The 18,905-nt window shown below is 41.7% G+C and overlaps 2 long non-coding RNA genes across 4 annotated transcripts in view; one reads left to right on the top strand and one right to left on the bottom strand.

Moving 5' to 3' along the window:
* Nucleotides 1-18,905, top strand: part of LOC134348012 (uncharacterized) — a 43,254-nt gene that overhangs the window by 741 nt on the left and 23,608 nt on the right. The window lies entirely within an intron of this gene.
* The window catches only part of LOC134348014 (uncharacterized), a 46,702-nt gene that overhangs the window by 12,241 nt on the left and 15,556 nt on the right, over nucleotides 1-18,905 (bottom strand). The window lies entirely within an intron of this gene.

Genomic DNA, 18,905 nt, shown 5'->3' with positions numbered 1-18,905 from the left:
GCATCCACAGGAAGCAGTGCGGTGAAAAGACATCTTATAGCCCGTGGGAAAGGAAGCTTTGGGACATTGAAAGACAAAGGTTTTCTTCTGGAACATAGAGCAACTTTCTAGCTTCTGTTTGCCCTTTAGATATTCCAATTTTGTGCTCTAACCTGACAGCTTATGCCTGCTATTGATAACCATGAGGATGTCTGAGTTACTATCAATCTTGTCCGGTTATGTAAAAGAGCAGTTACCTGCAGATGTCCTACTTGCAACGTAGAAGGAACAGTTTTATATTGGAACCCGGAATCAGGCAACAAGAATGGAAGGGAAAGGCTTTTAACCACCTGGCTGATTAATGCTAATTTCACAGCATTTAATTTGGAAGCAGATAATGTTCCTTGATAACAATTTCACTTTAGATAAAAAGAGAGATTTGTGCAGAGTGCACTGTAACTTGGCCAGTTATCAGAGTTTAGTTTTAGATATCTGATATTCCTCAAACTGTGCATCATCTGTACAGCAGGACATTAGATGAAATATAAGGTCTTTAGCTCTTTCAATTTAATTCACTTGAATTTTAAGTATTTTAATGGCATTTGCCATTATGTTCTTCCTGTTATTGCTATTTGCTGGAAGGGCTTTTGGACCTGGAGCAACTTGCACTGACTCGTTGATTATATGCAAACTATTATCATTCTGCAATTACATAGCAAGGCATTGTAGATCATTGGTACTTTGATCTTTGGAATGGCTTATGGATGGATAATTGCCTTTCTAGATCGCCTCTACGCAATATTCTTTTATGGTTGTATAACTTTTTCAATATTTTAATTGATGCCATTGTTGTAAATCTGTTGCGTATATACTTATATCTTATTGTTTCTAGATAACTGTTTTAAAAATCTTTATAATACAAGGGCATAAGAAAAGTCTGAGGTTGCCTTGGAATGTATGTTATGTTTCTTTAGGTATTCAGTCTGACATCATGTCCTCAGCTCAAAATAATGTGTTTCTCCAACTAACTCCTCTTCCAAATTATTTAGCAAAAATGAACTGGAAACAGAATTGAAAGTAAACCAGTCTGAGACCAAAAATCTCATGCTGCATTCAAGGAGATTCAGGGGCTTCCCAAAAATAAGGGGTGGGATTCTAGATCAAGAATAATATGGTGCATGGTGGAATAGATAGGAGGAAATAATGGCTATACCAGACATCACGCAATACTTAAGAAAGCAATGAAAAGCACAGGAAAATAAGGAAATTTAAAAAGTAACAAAGACAGCATTGAGAAGAAGACTGGTAAGTCAAAACAAAGAAAATCCATGGGTCTATAATTACATAAAAAGCAGGACATTAAGGAAAGAGTAGGGTGCATTAGTGACTAAATGGGTAGGGGTTGTAAATGAATATTTTGTGGCAGTCTTCACAAAAGAGTGATATAATCTCAACTGAATAAGAAGAAAGTGAACTATTTCTATTATTTCAGTAACAGAAAAGGAAGAAGAAGATGTATTGAACAGTATATCATCTTTATCAGCAGACGAGCCCCTTGCTCTCTTTCTGCCTATTATGTATTCCCATGCTATATGGATCTCAAACTTCCCTGGATGAAACATTTGGCATTCTTCTGCTCAAGTGACCAAACCATCTAAAGCCTTGGTCCAAAGCTTTCCTCCTCACCATCAATAACATAATGAATTTATGTATCATCTGCAGACTTCCCAATTCATACCCCTACATTTAAAACTAAATCACTCATATACTCTCATTGGCCACTTCGTTAGACACCTTGTGTACCTAATAAAGTGGCCACTGAGTGTATGTTCGTGGCCTTCTGTGCCGCTGTTAGCCCATCCGCTTCAAGGTTCAATGTGCTGTGCATTCAGAGATGCCCTTCTGCATACCACTGTTGTAACATATGGTTATTTGAGTTATTGACACCTTCCTATCAGGTTCAATCAGGTTTCCACTGACCTCTCTCATTGACAAGGCATTTTTGTCCAAATAAATAGCTGTTCACTGGATGTTTTTTTGTTTTTCACACCATTCTCTGTAAACTCTGGGAGATCAGCAGTTTATGAGATACTTAAACCATCCCATCTGACCCCAACAATCATTCCATGGTCAAAATCACATGGATCACATTTCTTCCCCCTTCTGATATTTGGTCTGAACAAGCACTGAACCTCTTGACCATGTCTGTATGTTTTTATGCATTGAGTTGCTGCCACATGATTGGCTGGTTAGATATCTGCACTAATGAACAGGTGTACTGGTGTACCTAACAAAGTGGCCATTGAATGCATATCTACTTTGATAATAAATTTACTTGTAACTTTTAACTTTTGAAAGCATAATAGTAGAAAAAATTCTTAGCATATTTGAAAACTCCTCAGATCGGTACTTGAAGAATTATGACTTGCAGGGCTATGAACTTGGTGCTGGATGGCATGACCAGGCTTGGTGGCTCTTTATTCATTAATATGCACAGGATGAACAAAATGTCCTCCTCCCATATGAAAGAACTCCTCTGAATCGATGATGAATGCCCATTCTGAAGACTGAGTCTGGGGGCTGCACAGTGAGCACAAAGTTGATTGCGGACTGAAGTAACGATTTTCTAATCTGTCACCGAGAGGGAAATGTTGGGGATGTGAGGTTGGTCATCACAAGGTGAAAGTATGCCAGAGTCTGAGACTTCTTCAAAGTTTTTGCAGCCGCTGTCCACCCATATGGAGCATGCAAGAATTCCTGTCCCATGTAAAGGCCTTTAAGCTTTTAAAAACTGCATGAGGGCACAAGTGTTGATAGATATTTAGTGAAAACAATGCTAAATGTCCATCTGATGGTGTTGCCTGCATGGTAACCTCACATGAAGTGCTTCTAGTTAACGGAGACTTCAGAAGGAGAACTTTATCAGGGCCAGGTGAAAGAGACTGGACAGAGTTTATTTGGTTAGTGTAACTAATTATGTAACAGAAAAGAAAAACTTCTATACTGTATACATAAGATCTTTGGATATCCAAAATCACATTAAAGCCAATTTATAGTGCGGTCACTGCTGTAACGTAAGAAATATTGAGTCAAGTTTATACCCAATGAGCTTCTACAAGCAGAAATATGATAATGCCCACATAATCTGTTGTTATGATGTTGATTAGGGGATAAATCCTGATCAGGGCACCAGCTTTGGCTGCCATGTTTTGTTGGCATAATGCCATTTGACATTTAAGAGTAGATGGGGGTTTGTTTTAACATCTCATTGATAATGCACTAGAGTGTTTATCTAAATATTTTAGACTTGTATATCTGAGTGGACCTTGAAGTTGTAACCCAATGAGCAAGAGGCAAGAGTGTTCCAAACTGAACAAAGGCTGACCATACAACAAATAAAGGATTCTTTCAAATTGACAGAAAGAATAACTACTTTAAACTTCTCTGTCTTGGAACAAAAATGTGTGTCACGCAATTGTTGTGGGTTTGTTCCTGAATTTTGCAGGAAAGTTCTCAAGCATATGGGAATGATAACTTACATTTAATTTAACAAACCTTTGTGTATTTACTTTAAGGGATTTCACATATGGCAGTAATGGAAAATAACAGATATGTTTTCTTGATATTTTCAGTGGCCTATAAATGCATAACAGTGGGCCTTAGTCAGAAAATTTTCGTAAAGAATCTAACAGCAAAAAATTTTAAATGTGCAATTTAAGTACACATTATAAGGTAAAATATTGTAGGGACAAAAAGATTAGACATTTGGATATAGAATATTGTCTTTTAGCTTACATCCGGTGAATATTTTCAAGTTAAATTGCCCCATTCCTGGAAATTTGACCAGGCACTTCCAGTCATCTCTGATCTTTAGTTTTGATAGTTTCTATATCACTCACCCATGGAATGACATCAGTTCCTGTTTACGATTCATTTTGATGTAGAAAACTTTGTTCCAAGAAGCACTGGGATTATTTATTAGTTCTGGACCAACATACTTTCATTGATATGGGGAGTCTGGGAGCTGGACTCAACACACCAGTGAAAACTGACTCAACTGGAACACTTCAATTTTTTCTTAGCTTGTCCTCCTGTTTTACACAGTCCTCCTACACACTTCCATTCCATAATCTCCTCAAATCCAGAACCCCAATCTCATAACTCAATCTCACATTATACTGGGCCCATCTTACTCACCACACTACATCGCTACCTTTGTCACTACACTATTGGCTATTATTGGGGTCCCTTGACTGCAAACCCACCCTACAGTCCTTGATCCTTAAACTTAATGCCCCCATCAGTCCTAGTCCTGGACTAGCTATGTCATCTCCTGACTGAATGTTTGTTAGCCTCTGTAGCAACAACCTTTCAACATGTTTTTAATTACTCAAGTCAAATTCTAAACTAAAAAACAATCCTGTTTCAGATGGTGAATTATTAGAAAATGAAAACGACAAAAACTGCAGATGCTGGATATGCGATGGAAAAACAGAAAATGCTGGAAATCAAAGTGGAAAATGAAGCAGGCGTAACTAATGAGGTCAAAGACTCTTCATCAGAAATGAGATTGGGATTCAGTTGAAGAGTCTTTAACCGGAATAGTTAACGCTATTTTATCCTTCCACAGATGCTGCCTGATATGCTGTTTTTCCACCATTTTCTGCTTTTAGTATGGTGTTGCGTTCACTCGCATATAACTACTGATGAGACCCAAAACCAGGAGGTCGAACAAGCTAGAACTCAAAAGAAAGTTTTATTTAATAAAACCACACACCTACAAAAATCTCAAAACTCAACAGTGCATCCCAAAGCACGACTACCCAAGAATATTTGAGACATTCTTAGGAACAATGAACAGTCAGCCTGGGATTGGTTGTCAGCTGACCAATAGGTGTTGGTTGCTTCAGTCCGCTCCAACACCTCCCTCTTGAAGGTGAGCTGAGGGCTGATTTAGATTGGAACAACTGGTTTACACTGGCAATCAGTCCTTAGTGGCTGCAGGCTGTCACTTTCTCATTGCAACGTTGCTTACAGCTGTGCTAAGTTCGGTTGGGGTGGGCCACATGCTAGTCAGCGCAGGAATAGGATGATAGAATGAGTGGCTGAGGAACTGGTGCAGGAGGCAGGATTTCAGATTTCTGGATCATTGGGATCTCTTCTGGGGAAGGTATGACTTGTACAAAATTGCCTGATTATACTTGAACCTAAGGGGGACCAATATCCTTGCAGGCTGGTTTTCTAGAGCTGTTGGAGAGGGATTAAACTAATTTGGCAGATGGATGGGAACCAGAGTGACAGGGCTGAGGATGGGGAAGTTGGTATACAAGTTGATGTAGTGTGTAGTGAGATTATCAGGAAGGACAGGCAGATGATAGGACAAATTGCTGTCAGTGGGATGAGTTGAAGTATAATATGGGGAAATATTGAAAAAGGTGCTGAATGCAGAACTGAAGGTGTTATATTTAAAGGCATGCAGCATATGGAATAAGGTAGATGATCCTGTAGCCCATTTAAAGATTGGCAGGTACGATGTTGTTGGCATCACTGAGTCATGACTAAAAGATCATAGTTGGGAGCTTAACATCCAAGGATACACATTGTATCAAAAGGACAGGCAGGTAGGTAGCTGGGGTGGGGGACTGTTGGTAAAAAAAAAATGAAACCTAATCTTTAGAAAGTGATGACATAGATGTAGAATCCTTGTGGGTAGAGTTAAAAAACTGCAAGACTAAAAAAAACCCTAATGGTAGTTACTGTATTTTCAGGCTTCTGAACAGTAGCTAGGATGTGGGATATATGTTACAACAGGAGATAGAAAAGCATGTAATGAGAGCAATGTAATGATAATCATGGAGGATTTCAAAATGCAGGCAGATTTCAAAATCAGCTTGCTGCTGGTTCCCAGGAAAGGGAATTTTTTTAAATGCCTACAAGATGGCTTCTTAGAGCAGCTGTTCTTTGAACCCACAAGGGGAAAAGTCCTATTTTAACTTCATCAGTCCACAGGACTTGTTTACAAAATGCATCAGGCTTGTTTAGATGTTCCATTGAACCTTTTGAATAGAACTTTTTGGCCACAATGAGCAAAGGTATGTTTGGAGAAAAAAGGGTGCAGAATTTCATGAAAAGAACCCCTCTCCAACTGTTAAGCACGGGGTTGGATCGACCATGCTTTGGGCTTGTGTTGCAGCCAGTGGCACGGGGAACATTTCACTGGTAGAGGGAAGAATGAATTCAATTAAATATCAGCAAATTCTGGAAGCAAATATCATACCATCTGTTAAAAAGCTGAAGATGAAAAGAGGATGGCTCCTACAACAGGATAATGATCCTAAACACACCTCAAAATCCACAATGGACTACCTCAAGAGGCACAAGCTGAAGGTTTTGCCATGACCCTCACAGTCCACTGACCTAAACATCATCGAGAATCTGTGGATAGACCTCAAAAGAGCAGTGCATGCCAGATGGCCCAAGAATCTCACAGAACTAGAAGCCGTTTGGAAGGAAGAATGGGTGAAAATCCCCCAAACAGGAATTGAAAGACTCTAAGCTGGCTACAGAAAGCATTTACAAGCTGTGATACTTGCCAAAAGGGGTGTTACTAAGTACTGACCATGCAGGGTGCCCAAACTTTTGCTTCAGGCCCTTTTCTTTTTCTGTTATTTTGAAACTGTAAAAGATGGAAATAAAAAAGTTCTCTTGCTTAAAATATTAAAGAAATATGTCATCTTTGACTTTATGCCTTTTGGAAATCAGTTCATCTTTTACTCGCTTAGCTATTCACAGTAACAGAAATTTTGACCAGGGATGCCCAAACTTTTGCATGCCACTGTATATAAAGAATGAAAGGGAAGCAAGAGTGGATAATGATCCACTTGAAAATGATGCTGGAGAATTAGTAATGTGTGTGTGTGTGTGTGGGGGGGGGGTGGGGAGACAAAGAGATGGCAGTCAATCTTTGTAAGTATTTTGCATCAGTCTTCACTATGTAAGACAATAGCAGTATTACAGAAATTTGAGAGAGTCAGGGGCAGAAGTGAGTTTAGTTGCTATTAATAAGAATAAAGTGCTTGGGAAGCTGAAAGGTTTGAAGGTAGATAAATCACCTGGACCAGATGGTATACACCCCGGGGTTCTGAAACAGGTAGCTGAAGAGATTGTGGAGGCATTAGTAATGACCTTTCAAGAATCACTAGATCCTGGAATGATTCCAGAAGACTAGAAAATTGCAAAGGTCACTACACTCTTTAAGAAAGGAGGGAAGCAAAAGAAGGACATTATAGGCCAGTTAGCCTGACTTAATAATATTGGAGTCCATTATTAAGGATGAGGTTTCGGGTACTTGGAGGCACATGACAGAGCCAGCCAAAGTCAAATAGAATTCAATGGGGAAATAAAAGGCAGGATAGACAAAGGAGAGTCAGTGGATGTTGTTGACTTGGAATTTCACATGGCCTTTGATAAGGTGCTGCACATGAGGCTGCTAAATAAGATAGGAGCACATGGTATTACACGAAAGATACTAGCATGGATAGAAGATTGGCTGACTGGCAGAAGGCAAAGAATGGAATAAAGGGGGCCTAGTCTGGTTGGCTGCCAGCGACTAGTGGTGTTCCATAAGGGTTAGTGTTGGGACAACTTCCTTTTATGTTATGTGTCAATGATTGGGTTGAAGAAATTGATGGATTTTTGGCCAAGTTTGCAGATGTTACAAAGGTAGATGGAGGAGCAGGTAGCATTGAGGACACAGAGAGTCTGCAGAAGGACTTAGACTGATTGGGAAAATTGGCAACGAAGTGGCAGATGGCATATAGTGTAGGGAAATGTATGATCATGCACTATGATAGAAAGAATGAAGATGAAGACTATTTTCTAAATGGGGAGAAAATTCAACAATCGTAGCTGCAAAGGGACTCCTGGGAATCCTGGTGCAGGCTGAGTTGGTGGGAAGGGAGGCAAATGCAATTTTAGCATTTATTTCAAGAGGACTAGAATATAAGAGCAAGGATGTAATGCTGAGGATTTATAAGGTATTGGTCAGACTGCACTTGAAGTATTGTAAGCAGTTTTGGGCTCCTTATCTAAGAAAAGATGTGCTGGCATTGGAGGGGATCCAGAGGAGGTTAATGAAAATGATTTTGGGGATGAAAGGGTTAATGTATGAGGTGTGTTTGATGGCTCTGGGCCTGTACTCTCTGATAGAAACATAGAAACATAGAAAACCTACAGCACAATACAGGCCCTTTGGCCCACAAAATTGTGCCTTACATTACCTACCTTAGAAATTACTAGGCTTACCTATAGCCCTCTATTTCTCTAAGCTCCATGTACCTATCCAAAAGTCTCTTAAAAGACCCTATCGTATCTGCCTCCACCACTGTTGCCAGTAGCCCATTCCACACACTCACCACTCTCTGAGTAAAAAACTTACCCCTGACATCTCCTCTGTACTTACTCCCCAGCACCTTAAACCTGAGTCCTCTTGTAGCGACCATTTCAGCCCTGGGAAAAAGCCTCTGACTATCCACACAATCAATGCCTCTCATCATCTTATACACCTCTATCAGGTCACCTCTCATCCTCCGTCGCTCCAAGGAGAAAAGGCCGAGTTCACTCAACCTATCCTTATAAGGCATGCTCCCCAATTCAGGCAACATCCTTGTAAATCTCCTCTGCACCCTTTCTATGGCTTCCACATCCTTCCTGTAGTGAGGTGACCAGAACTGAGCACAGTACTCCAAGTGGGGTCTGACCAAGGTCCTATATAGCTGCAACATTACTCTTGGCTCCTAAATTCAATTCCACGATTGATGAAGCCCAATACACTGTATGCCTTCTTAACCACAGAGTCAACCTGTGCAGCTGCTTTGAGCGTCCTATGGACACGGACCCCAAGATCCCTCTGATCCTCCACACTGCCAAGAGTCTTACCATTAATACTATATTCTGTCATCATATTTGACCTACCAAAATGAACCACTTCACACTTATCTGGATTGAACGCCATCTACTAATTCTCAGCCCAGTTTTGCATCCTATCAATGTCCCACTGTAACCTCTGACAGCCCTCCACACTATCCACAACACCTCCAACCTTTGTGTCATCAGTAAACTTACTAACCCATCCCTCCACTTCCTCATCCAGGTCATTTATAAAAATCACAAAGAGTAGGGGTCCCAGAACAGATCCCTGAGGCACACCGCTGGTCACCGAACTCCATGCAGAATATGACCTGTCTACAACCACTCTTTGCCTTCTATGGGCAAGCCAGTTCTGGATCCACAAAGCAATATCCCCTTGGATCCCATGTCTCCCTACTTTCTCAATAGCCTTGCATGGGGTACCTTATCAAATACCTTGCTGAAATCCATATACACTACATCTACTGCTCTTCCTTCATCAATGTGTTTAGTCTCATTTTCAAAAAACTCAATCAGGCTCGTAAGGCATGACCTGCCCTTGAAAGCCATGCTGACTATTGCTAATCATGTTATACCTCTCCAGATCTTCATAAATCCTGTCTCTCAGGATTTTCTCCATCAACTTACCAACCACTGAGGTAAGACTCACTGGTCTATAATTTCCTGAGCTATCTCTACTCCCTTTCTTGAATAAAGGAACAACATCCACAACCCTCCAATCCTCCGGAACCTCTCCCATCCCCATTGATGATGCAAAGATCATCACCAGAGGCTCAGCAATCTCCTCCCTCACCTCCCACAGTAGTCTGGGGTACATCTCATCCAGTCCCGGCGACTTACCCAACCTGATGCTTTCCAAAGACTCCAGCACATCCTCTTTCTTAATATCTACATGCTCAAGCTTTTCAGTTTGCTGCAAGTCATCACTACAATCACCAGGATCCTTTTCCATAGTGAATACTGAAGTAAAGTATTCATTAAGTACCTCTGCTATTTCCTCTGGTTCCATACACTGTCACACTTGATAGGTCCTATTCTTTCACGTCTTATCCTCTTGGTCTTCACATACTTGTAGAATGCCTTGGGGTTTTCCTTAATCCTGCCCACCAAGGCCTTCTCATGGCCCCTTCTGGCTCTCCTAATTTCCTTCTTAAGCTCTTTCCTATTAACCTTACAATCTTCTAGATCTCTAACATTATGTAGCTCTCTGAACCTTTAGTAAGCTTTCCTTTTCTTCTTGACTAGATTTATTATAGCCTTTGTACACCACAGTTCTTGTACCCTACCATAACTTCCCTGTCTCATTGGAACGTACCTATGCAGAACTCCACACAAATATCCCCTGAATATCCCCTGATGTTCAGAAGAATGAGGGGAGATCTCATTGAATTGAATTGACTTTATTGCTTACTTTCTTCACATACATGAGGAGTAAAAATCTTTGTTATATCTCCGTCTAAATGTGCAATGTGCAATTTATAGTAATTTGTAATAAATATAATGTACAACAGGAAATAGAAATACATTTGTATCTGTGTGAATTAATGAATCTGATGGGCTGATGGAAGAAGCTGTCCCGGAGCCTGCCGGTCCTAACTTATAAGCTGTGATATCATTTTCCGGACGGTAGCAGCAGGACAGCTTGTGGTTGGGACGACTCAGGTCCTCAATGATCCTTCGGGCCCTCTTTACACACCTGTATCTTTAAATGTCCTGAATAGTGGGAAATTCATATCTACAGATGCGCTGGGCTGTCTGAGGAGTTCAGTGATTGAGGGAAGTACAGTTCCCATGCCAGGCAATGATGCAGCCAGTCAGAATGTTCTCAATTGTGCCCCTGTAGGAAGTCCTTAGGATCTGCAGACCCATACCAAACTTCTTCAACTGTCTGAGATGAAAGAGGCACTGTTGTGCTTTTCTCAACACACGGCCGGTATGTACAGACCACATGAGATCCTCGGTGATGCTTATGCTGAGGAACTTAAAGCTGTTCACCCTTTCAACCCTAGATCCAATGATGTCAATAGGGGTTAACCTGTCTCCATTCCTCCTGTAGTCCACAAGCAGCTCCTTTGTTTTTGCAACATTGAGGAAGAGGTTATTTTCTCGACACCACTGTGTCAGAGTGATGTCTTCTGTAGGCTGCCTCGTTATTATTTGAGATTAGGCCAATCAATGTAGTATTGTCAGTAAATTTAATTAGCAGATTGGAGCAGTCACAGTCATAGGTATACAGAGAGTAAAGGTGCCCTGAGGGCACCTTGTTGAGAGTCAGAGGGGTGGAGGTGAGGGAGCCCACTCTTACCACCTGCCAGCAATCTGACAGGAATTCCAGGATCCAGCTGCACAAGGCAGGGTAAGGGTTGAGATTTCTGAGCTTCTTGTCGAGCCTGGATGGAATTATGGTATTGAATGCTGAACAATAGTCCAAGAACAGCATTTTCACATAATCATCCTTCTTCTCCAGATGTGTAAGGACAGTGTGTAGAGCTGTGACTATTGCATCATTTGTTGATCGGTTGTGTTGGTAGGCGAATTGTAGGGGGTCCAGTGGGGGTGGTATCATGCTGCAGATGTCCTTGACCAGTCCTTAACCTATCGAATATTGAAAGGCCTAGATAGAGTGGATATGGCGAGGATGTTTACTATATTGGGTGAATCTAGGACCATTGGGCACAGCCTTGGAATAGAAGGACATCCCTTTAGAACTGGGATGAGTTGGAATTTCTTTAGCCAGAGGGTAGTGAATCTGTGGAATTCATTGCCACGGACAGCTGTGGAGGCCAAGTCATTTAGTATATTTAAAGCAGAGGCTGGTATGTTCTTGATTAGTCAAGGTGTCAAAGGTTATGGGAAGAAGGCAGGAAATGGGATGGGAGGATAATAAATCAGCTATAATGAACGGGAGAGCAGACTTCAAATGGCCCTACTTCTGCTCCCACATCTTGTGGTCTTATGGTCTTAATCCCACTCAGCATGGTGTCCATAAGCTGTTGGAAAATTGAGGGAGCCTCCTTTACCCCGAAGGCAGAAGGAGGAAGGATAACATCCCTGTGTGTTGTAATGGTGAGAAGCTCCTGTGAATTTTTCACCACTTCTACCTGGTGGTAGGCTTCAGGTAAGTCCATCTTCGCCAAGTAACAACCATGGTTCAACCTTGCAAAGAGATCTACTGTTATAGGTAATGGGTACCAGTGCTCTCTGGAGTTGCATTGAGACCAGTTGAGAAGTCTGTTCATAATCTCACTGTTCCTTTGACTTTCTTGATGATGGCTATTGGAGCCACCCAACATGAGTAGTTGACAGCTTTGATCACAACAGTTTGTTGCAGGTGATCGAGCTCTTGCTCCACGATTGGTAAGGCTGCATATAGTATCAACCTCTTGGGACAGAGATCTGGCTTTGCATCTGGATGGAGATAGAATTCTGCAGCAACATAAATCTTCTTGAAACACTGCTGTATAGCGTTATTGCAGTTATTGTTGTATGGTCTCATGTACTGATCGTGGTATGGCATCGACTGAGATGATTTGAAGGCCAATGTCTTCGTACAGACCTCATTTAGAGGGATGCTCCAGAGATCAAGCTTGTCCATTCCGTCAATACCAAGGACGTTCAGAGCTGGCTAGTCTGTTGGTACCACACAACGTCGATTTTGTTACCAGTAAGCTTCATGCAGTTCCATTCACCACTCTGCTACAGTGTTCCACCCAATGTACTGCACGCAGAGTGATGAGTTGATATGACTGGCAGGGACCCAAGTGCCTACCATGTGCATTTGGAGGTAATGGTGAGGTCTGACACCATATCAAGTTGTTGCTTGACCAATTTATTGTTGATAAATATATCAACTTTAAATGAGACCGTAAAACTACTTGTAGATTTTGATGGCTTTTGCAACTTCTTGTCCTTGTGTTTCACTGGCCTGGAAAACAACGAAGGCTGCCGAAATCCTTCTTTATGACCATGGAATTGGCATTTGCTGCAAATCTGTTTCTTGCATAATGCAATTCCAACAAGCCTGCTGAGTGATGATGTCTGGGCCATTGGAAACTACTTGGACATGGTTCTGTTTGACCAGGTTCAAACCATGTTTCAGGTTGATCAAACACTGACATTCTTGACTGACAGCTTGCAGAGTCATATCAGGGTCTTGCTCCAGTCTGACCAACAGCCGTTTGCAAATGTCTGCCTCGTCAAGTGCCTGAAGTCCAAAAATAAAAATCAGACACTTGAACAGTGGTTCAGTCACATTACGCAGCTTGAACTTTTCATATTCATGACTGAGGACACAGGAATATGTGATGAAGTTATCACCGTCAAGGTTAACGTGTTCTAGGCAATGCAGCAAGCACTAAAGAGAGATGACTGCCCTCCAAAAATGCTTGTTAGCTGTCAAACAGTTTCGTCAAATGATAGGTCGCACGGGTTGTTAGGCAGAATGAAGTTGCAATAACACTCATGTTCAGCAGTACCCAATTTTCGGATTCAAGTGCATGTCTTCCATGAGTCATCTTCACTGCCAAACTCCAGCCTGCGTGTACATCTTCGTAATGTTTGAATCATGATTCAAACATAACTCCCATCGAACTGATAGTTGGTAATGGACACAACAAATGATTCACAAGAGTTCTGTTTAGTGTTTGACACCGATGTCATTGGACTCACTGACAACCTACTGATCAAGTTTTCAACTAACTTCAGCTGGGCCACCTCAGTTTGAGCTTCCTGCTGTTGCAGAATTGCACGCAAGTCTTCTGCTGAAATTGCCATGTAGATATAATACAATACCTGGTTGCCAATTTATTGTGTTCACTCACCTATAACTACTGATGAGACCTGAAGCTTGGAGATAGAACAAGTTGGAACTCAAGTAGCCCCAGAGGAACGCTGTTTTGTTTGGCTGTACTCATGTATGGTTGAATGGTAATTAAACTTCAATTTGATTTGATTTGATTTTTCATTTTTATTCAGTAGAACCATGCAAGTACAAATATCTTGAAGCTCAGCGGTGCATCCCAAAGTATGACTATTTAAATGACTTACCCAAGAACATTCAGGACATTGACAGGAACAACAATGAATCAGTAAAAATCAGCCTGGGATTAGTTGTCAGCTGATCAATAGGCGTTGGTTATTTCGGTTTGCCATAACATATGGAAAATTATCAGGGTTCCCAGCACTTGGTGATTTTTACAGAGAATGGGCACTTAGTGAATGTTGACTGTTGTCTGTTAATTTTCAGAACTGATATAATTATTCATGGCAATTGCTTTTATATTGCAGAGACTGTATTAATTTGTGTTTTTTTTCTTGCTTTTTGCAGGAAATTTTGAAAAATGAAAATTAGCAAAATCAAAGTTAAATTTTGAACATTCTGTGCAGCCTTAAGGAGACCTACAGTAGATTTTCAATTATTATGCAGTATTTATTTTCTTTTCTTGTAGAGATCAAAACCTTGAATTTTGGAGATCAAAGTTGTAAAACTATTGAGCTGTACATTATTGAAAACACACATTGTTCTCTGCCAATTCAATCAGAACTCTCAGGTTATCTGAGTTAAACTGAGTCCCAGTGCTTTTTGGGGTGACAATCATACCAGTGCCTAAGAGGAGCCAGGTGAGCTCCTCAACAACTATTCCCCAGTGGCACTCACATCTACAGTGACGGAGTGATTTCAGAACTTGGTCAAGGCCAAAATCAACTCCTCTATAAACAAGGACGTGGACCCGCTGCAATTTGCCTATCGCCACAATAGGTCTACAGCAGATGCAATCTGACTGACTCTCCACTCAGCTTTGGATAGCAATACCTACACCAGACTGCTGTTTACTGATTACAGCTCAGTGTTCAACACCATCATACCCTCAGTACTAATCACAAGCTCCAAAACCCTGGGCCTCAGTACCTTCCTTTGCAAGTAGATCCTTGACTTCCTCATCAGTGCAGATTGAAATAACATCTCCTCCTCACTGACTATCAACACTGGTGCATCTCAAGGATATGTGATAAGCCCACTGTCCTCTCTCTATACCTACAACTGCGCGGCTAGGCATAGCTCAAACACTATCTATAAATTTGCCGATGACACGAAACTATTGTTGGCAGAATTTCCGTTGGAGGAGAGGAGGTAGACAGGAGTGAGATTGATCAGCTGGTTGATGTGGTCTGGTGTGTCGCAACAACCTTGTGTAAAATGTCAGTGAGACTGAGGGATTGCTTGTGGACTTCAGAAAGGGGAAGTCGAGGGAACACACACCAATGCTCGTTGAGGGATCAGCAGTGGAAAGGGTGAGCAGTTTCAAGATCCTGGGTGTCAGCATCTCTGAAGATCTATCCTGGGCCCAACATATTAATGCAATAACGAAGAAGGCACAACAGCATCTATATTTCATCAGGAGTTTGAGGAGACTTGGTATGTCACCAAAGACACTCGCAAATTTCTACAGATTTACCATGGAGGGTATTTTAACTGGTTGCATCACCATCTGGTATGGAAGGGCTACTGCACAGGATCAAAAAAAAATACGGCTCCATCATGGGCATTGGCCTCCCCAACATTGAGGGCATTTTCAAAAGGTAATGCTTCAAACAGATGGCTTCGATCATTAAGGCTCCCCGTCACCCAGGACATGCCCTCTTCTCATTGCTACCAATAAGGAGGAGGTACAGGAGCCTAAAGACACACACTCAATGTTTTAGGAACAATCTCTTCCCCCTCTGTCACCAGATTTCTGAATGGACAATGAATCCATGTACACTACCTCACAGGACATGTTGTACTCTGATGTGAATGTCTCAGTCTTGCATCATGTTCTCTAATTAGCAGCACTACACAATTTGAACCTTTGAATGCCAAACTTGACTTGAAACATTCTCCACTTTGCCATATTACACTGTTTCTTCTAAGGTCCTTAAGAATATGATCACCACTGTGGCCGATTCCTTGACATAAAGTCTGTAGCCCAGCGACTCATCCCACCCATGGTGCAGAAACAGAATAATCCTTTTACCTGAAAGAAAATATTATGTATTTTGCACAGATGATAAGTCCATGCAGCAAAAGTACCCTCAATCACACTGAAGGAAGGTAAACAATGTCATTAAGGCACTAGAAATATTGTGGAAATTATCTGCAATATTAAACCACTATAAAAATAGACCCTGCTCCCACCTCCGAATCTCTGGCCTCCATTCTCAACCACGCCAAGGTCCTGACCTTCCTCTCGGCTGCGTCCACAACTTGACCTGTACACAGCCAACCCCATCTGCGAACCTGCCACACTCTGTAGCAGACCCTGAGATCCGAACCGCTCACCTCCCTGGACTGGAGCAATGAGCAGAGTGTACTGAGGGGCATGTATTAAAAATAAAAAGATAATTACTAAAAGCATTTCATAAATTTGATGAAATGTAAAAGGTGTTTACAATGTTTAAACTGTTGCCCTCACCACAAGTAAGCACAAATTACCACAATTATGGAAAGTAAACATTTTAGCACAACTTTACTGCTTTGTCTGCAACACAGCTGCAATTCTTTTTTGTTTAATTTATCCCGGAGTTTAATTATCAATAAATTGCAGGTAATTTGGTATGCTTGGGACTTTGGTGGTGCTGATCTGTCAGATTATCTGGACTAATGGACTTTATTCTAATGAATACACACTTTTGGCTGGGGGCAGAGAGAAGATGGCACAAACTGGAGGACAGGCGGGAAATGGAAAATACTTCAAGGCGGAAGGCTAACCTGAGAGGGATAAGGGACCTGAGTAGGATAAAGCCAAAAGCACAAGAGATTCTGCAGGTGCTGGAATTCCGGAGCAACACACACAAAATGTTAGAGCATTTCAGCTAGTCAGGCAGTATTTATGGAAATGAACAACAGGGAGGGGAAGGAGAAGAAACTAAAAGGTGATAGGTGAAGCCAGGTAGGTGGGGGAGAGGGGATGAAGTAAGAAGCTGGGAGGTGATAAGTGGAGAAGGTAAAGGGCCGGAGAAGAAGGAATCAGTTTGGAGAGGAGAGTGGACCATGGGAACGGGGTGGAGGGGCACCAGGGAGAGGTGATAGACAGGTGAAGAGATGAGATAAGAGGCCAGAGTGGGGAACTGAAGAAGAGGGAGGGGGAGGGGGGAAATTACCTAAAGTTGTAAAAAAATCAAAGAAGTTCATGCAGTCGAGTTGGAGGCTACCTACACTTAATTTAAGGTGTTGCTCCTCCAGCCTGAGTGTGGTCTCATTGTGGCAGACGAGGATGCCGTGGACCAACATGTCAGAACAGGAATGGGGGTCGGAATTAAAATTGTTGGCCACCAGGAAATTCCTCTTTATGCAGATGGAGCAAAGGTGTTCGACAAAGTGGTTCCCCGTTCTGCATCAGGTTTCACCAATGTGGGGGAGGCCGTATAGGGAGCACAGTATACAGTAGAGGAGTCCAAGAGATTGGCAGGTGAAGTTTTGCCTCACCTAGAAGGGCTGTTTAGGGCCCTGAATGGAGGTGAAGGAGGGAGTGAATGGGCAGGGGTAGCATTTCTGCTTGCAAGGGTAAATGCCAGGAAGGAGATTAGTGGGGAGGGACGAATGGACAAGGGAATCATGGAGGAAGTAATCCTTGTGGAAAGTGGAGAGTGAGAGGGAGGTAAAGGTGTGTTTGGTGGTAGGATCCCTTTGAAGATGGCGGAAGCTGTGGAGAATGATGTGTTGGATTCAGAGGCTTGTGAGGTGGTATGTGAGGACAAGAGGAATTCATCTTAATAAGATCAAATATTAGTCTATAAGTATAATGAATGACCTTTAGAATGCAGTTATTTCAGGTACAAGGTAAATATATTCCTTCAGATGAAAAATAGAGGGCTATGGGTAACCCCAGGTAATTTCTAAGGTAAGTACATATTCAGCACAGCATTGTGGGCCGAAGGGCCTGTATTGTGCTGTAACTTTTCTATGTTAAGAGAACTAAAGCCAGATTGCCCAGAGTGATGAGAAGATGGAGAGGATGATGAAGGAATAAAAGGATCTGCAAGGCACACAGCAGGTGAATAACTCCATTTGCAACTAGACTGATAACCTGGAGAAGTGAAAAGGCAAATAAGGTGAGCACAGATACGAGAAGGGAATTGTAGTCAACACACAGAAGAATCTGCAAGTCTTTTCTGAGCACTTCAGTTGCAAGTAGAAAGTAAGAGAAGTAAAAACAATTTAACTCTTAAAAAAGGTGCTCTGTGCATAGAGGCAGAAGATATATCTGGTTGTCTTTACTGGACAAGAAGATGTGGTCATAATTGCAGTTGAGAAGATGGGGATAGAAGAGGTGATGGATGGGGTGAAAACTGATGAGGAAGATTCAGAAAGATTTGGTGTGCTTAAGGTAAATTGGTTCCTGAATTGCTGTGGGGCAGGCATGTTTTTTGGAGATGTGAAAGGGTTTGCCCTAATATTCTAATCCTCTCCCAACAAAGGAAAGGTGCCATTGGACTGCAAAATGGAAAATGGGCCAGTGCTTGGATCCTTGACGTACGTTGATGACTAGGACATGGGTGTGGATGGTAAATTTTTCAAATGTTCAGATATGTGAGTTGAACAGAGTTGGATAGTGATAAACTACAACAGTGGCTAGTCTGACATTCAATCATTCATCTCTACCTCCTGATTTTTTTTTTAAATTTTAAGCAGCTTTTCTCCCATCTTGCTTGGGACAGGCAATTGTGAAGGAGTAGAACACAGGGCTTGGGGAAGGAATGGGGGAAATTGTGTGGAATCATTCTATAGTATCTAGCCTAGATTTGATGGACCTAATGGTCTCCAGTGGTTACATCATGATCCTATGACTGTTAGAAGCTGGGGGAAGAGAAGGTAGATATAGCAGAAGGAAGAAGACAAATCAAATACAGGTGCCTAAGTTTAATTTGAATAGACATTCACATATCCAAAGCAGCAGCAATGCCAGGAAATTCATAGTTTGGTGAGTCTCAGATGCCAGACTGGAATTAGTTCTCCCACC

Source organism: Mobula hypostoma, chromosome 6 (assembly GCF_963921235.1).
Source record: "Mobula hypostoma chromosome 6, sMobHyp1.1, whole genome shotgun sequence".
NCBI lineage: Eukaryota > Metazoa > Chordata > Chondrichthyes > Myliobatiformes > Myliobatidae > Mobula > Mobula hypostoma.
The sequence above is the reverse complement of the archived record's forward strand: the minus strand, read 5'-3'. Positions and strand labels throughout refer to the sequence as shown.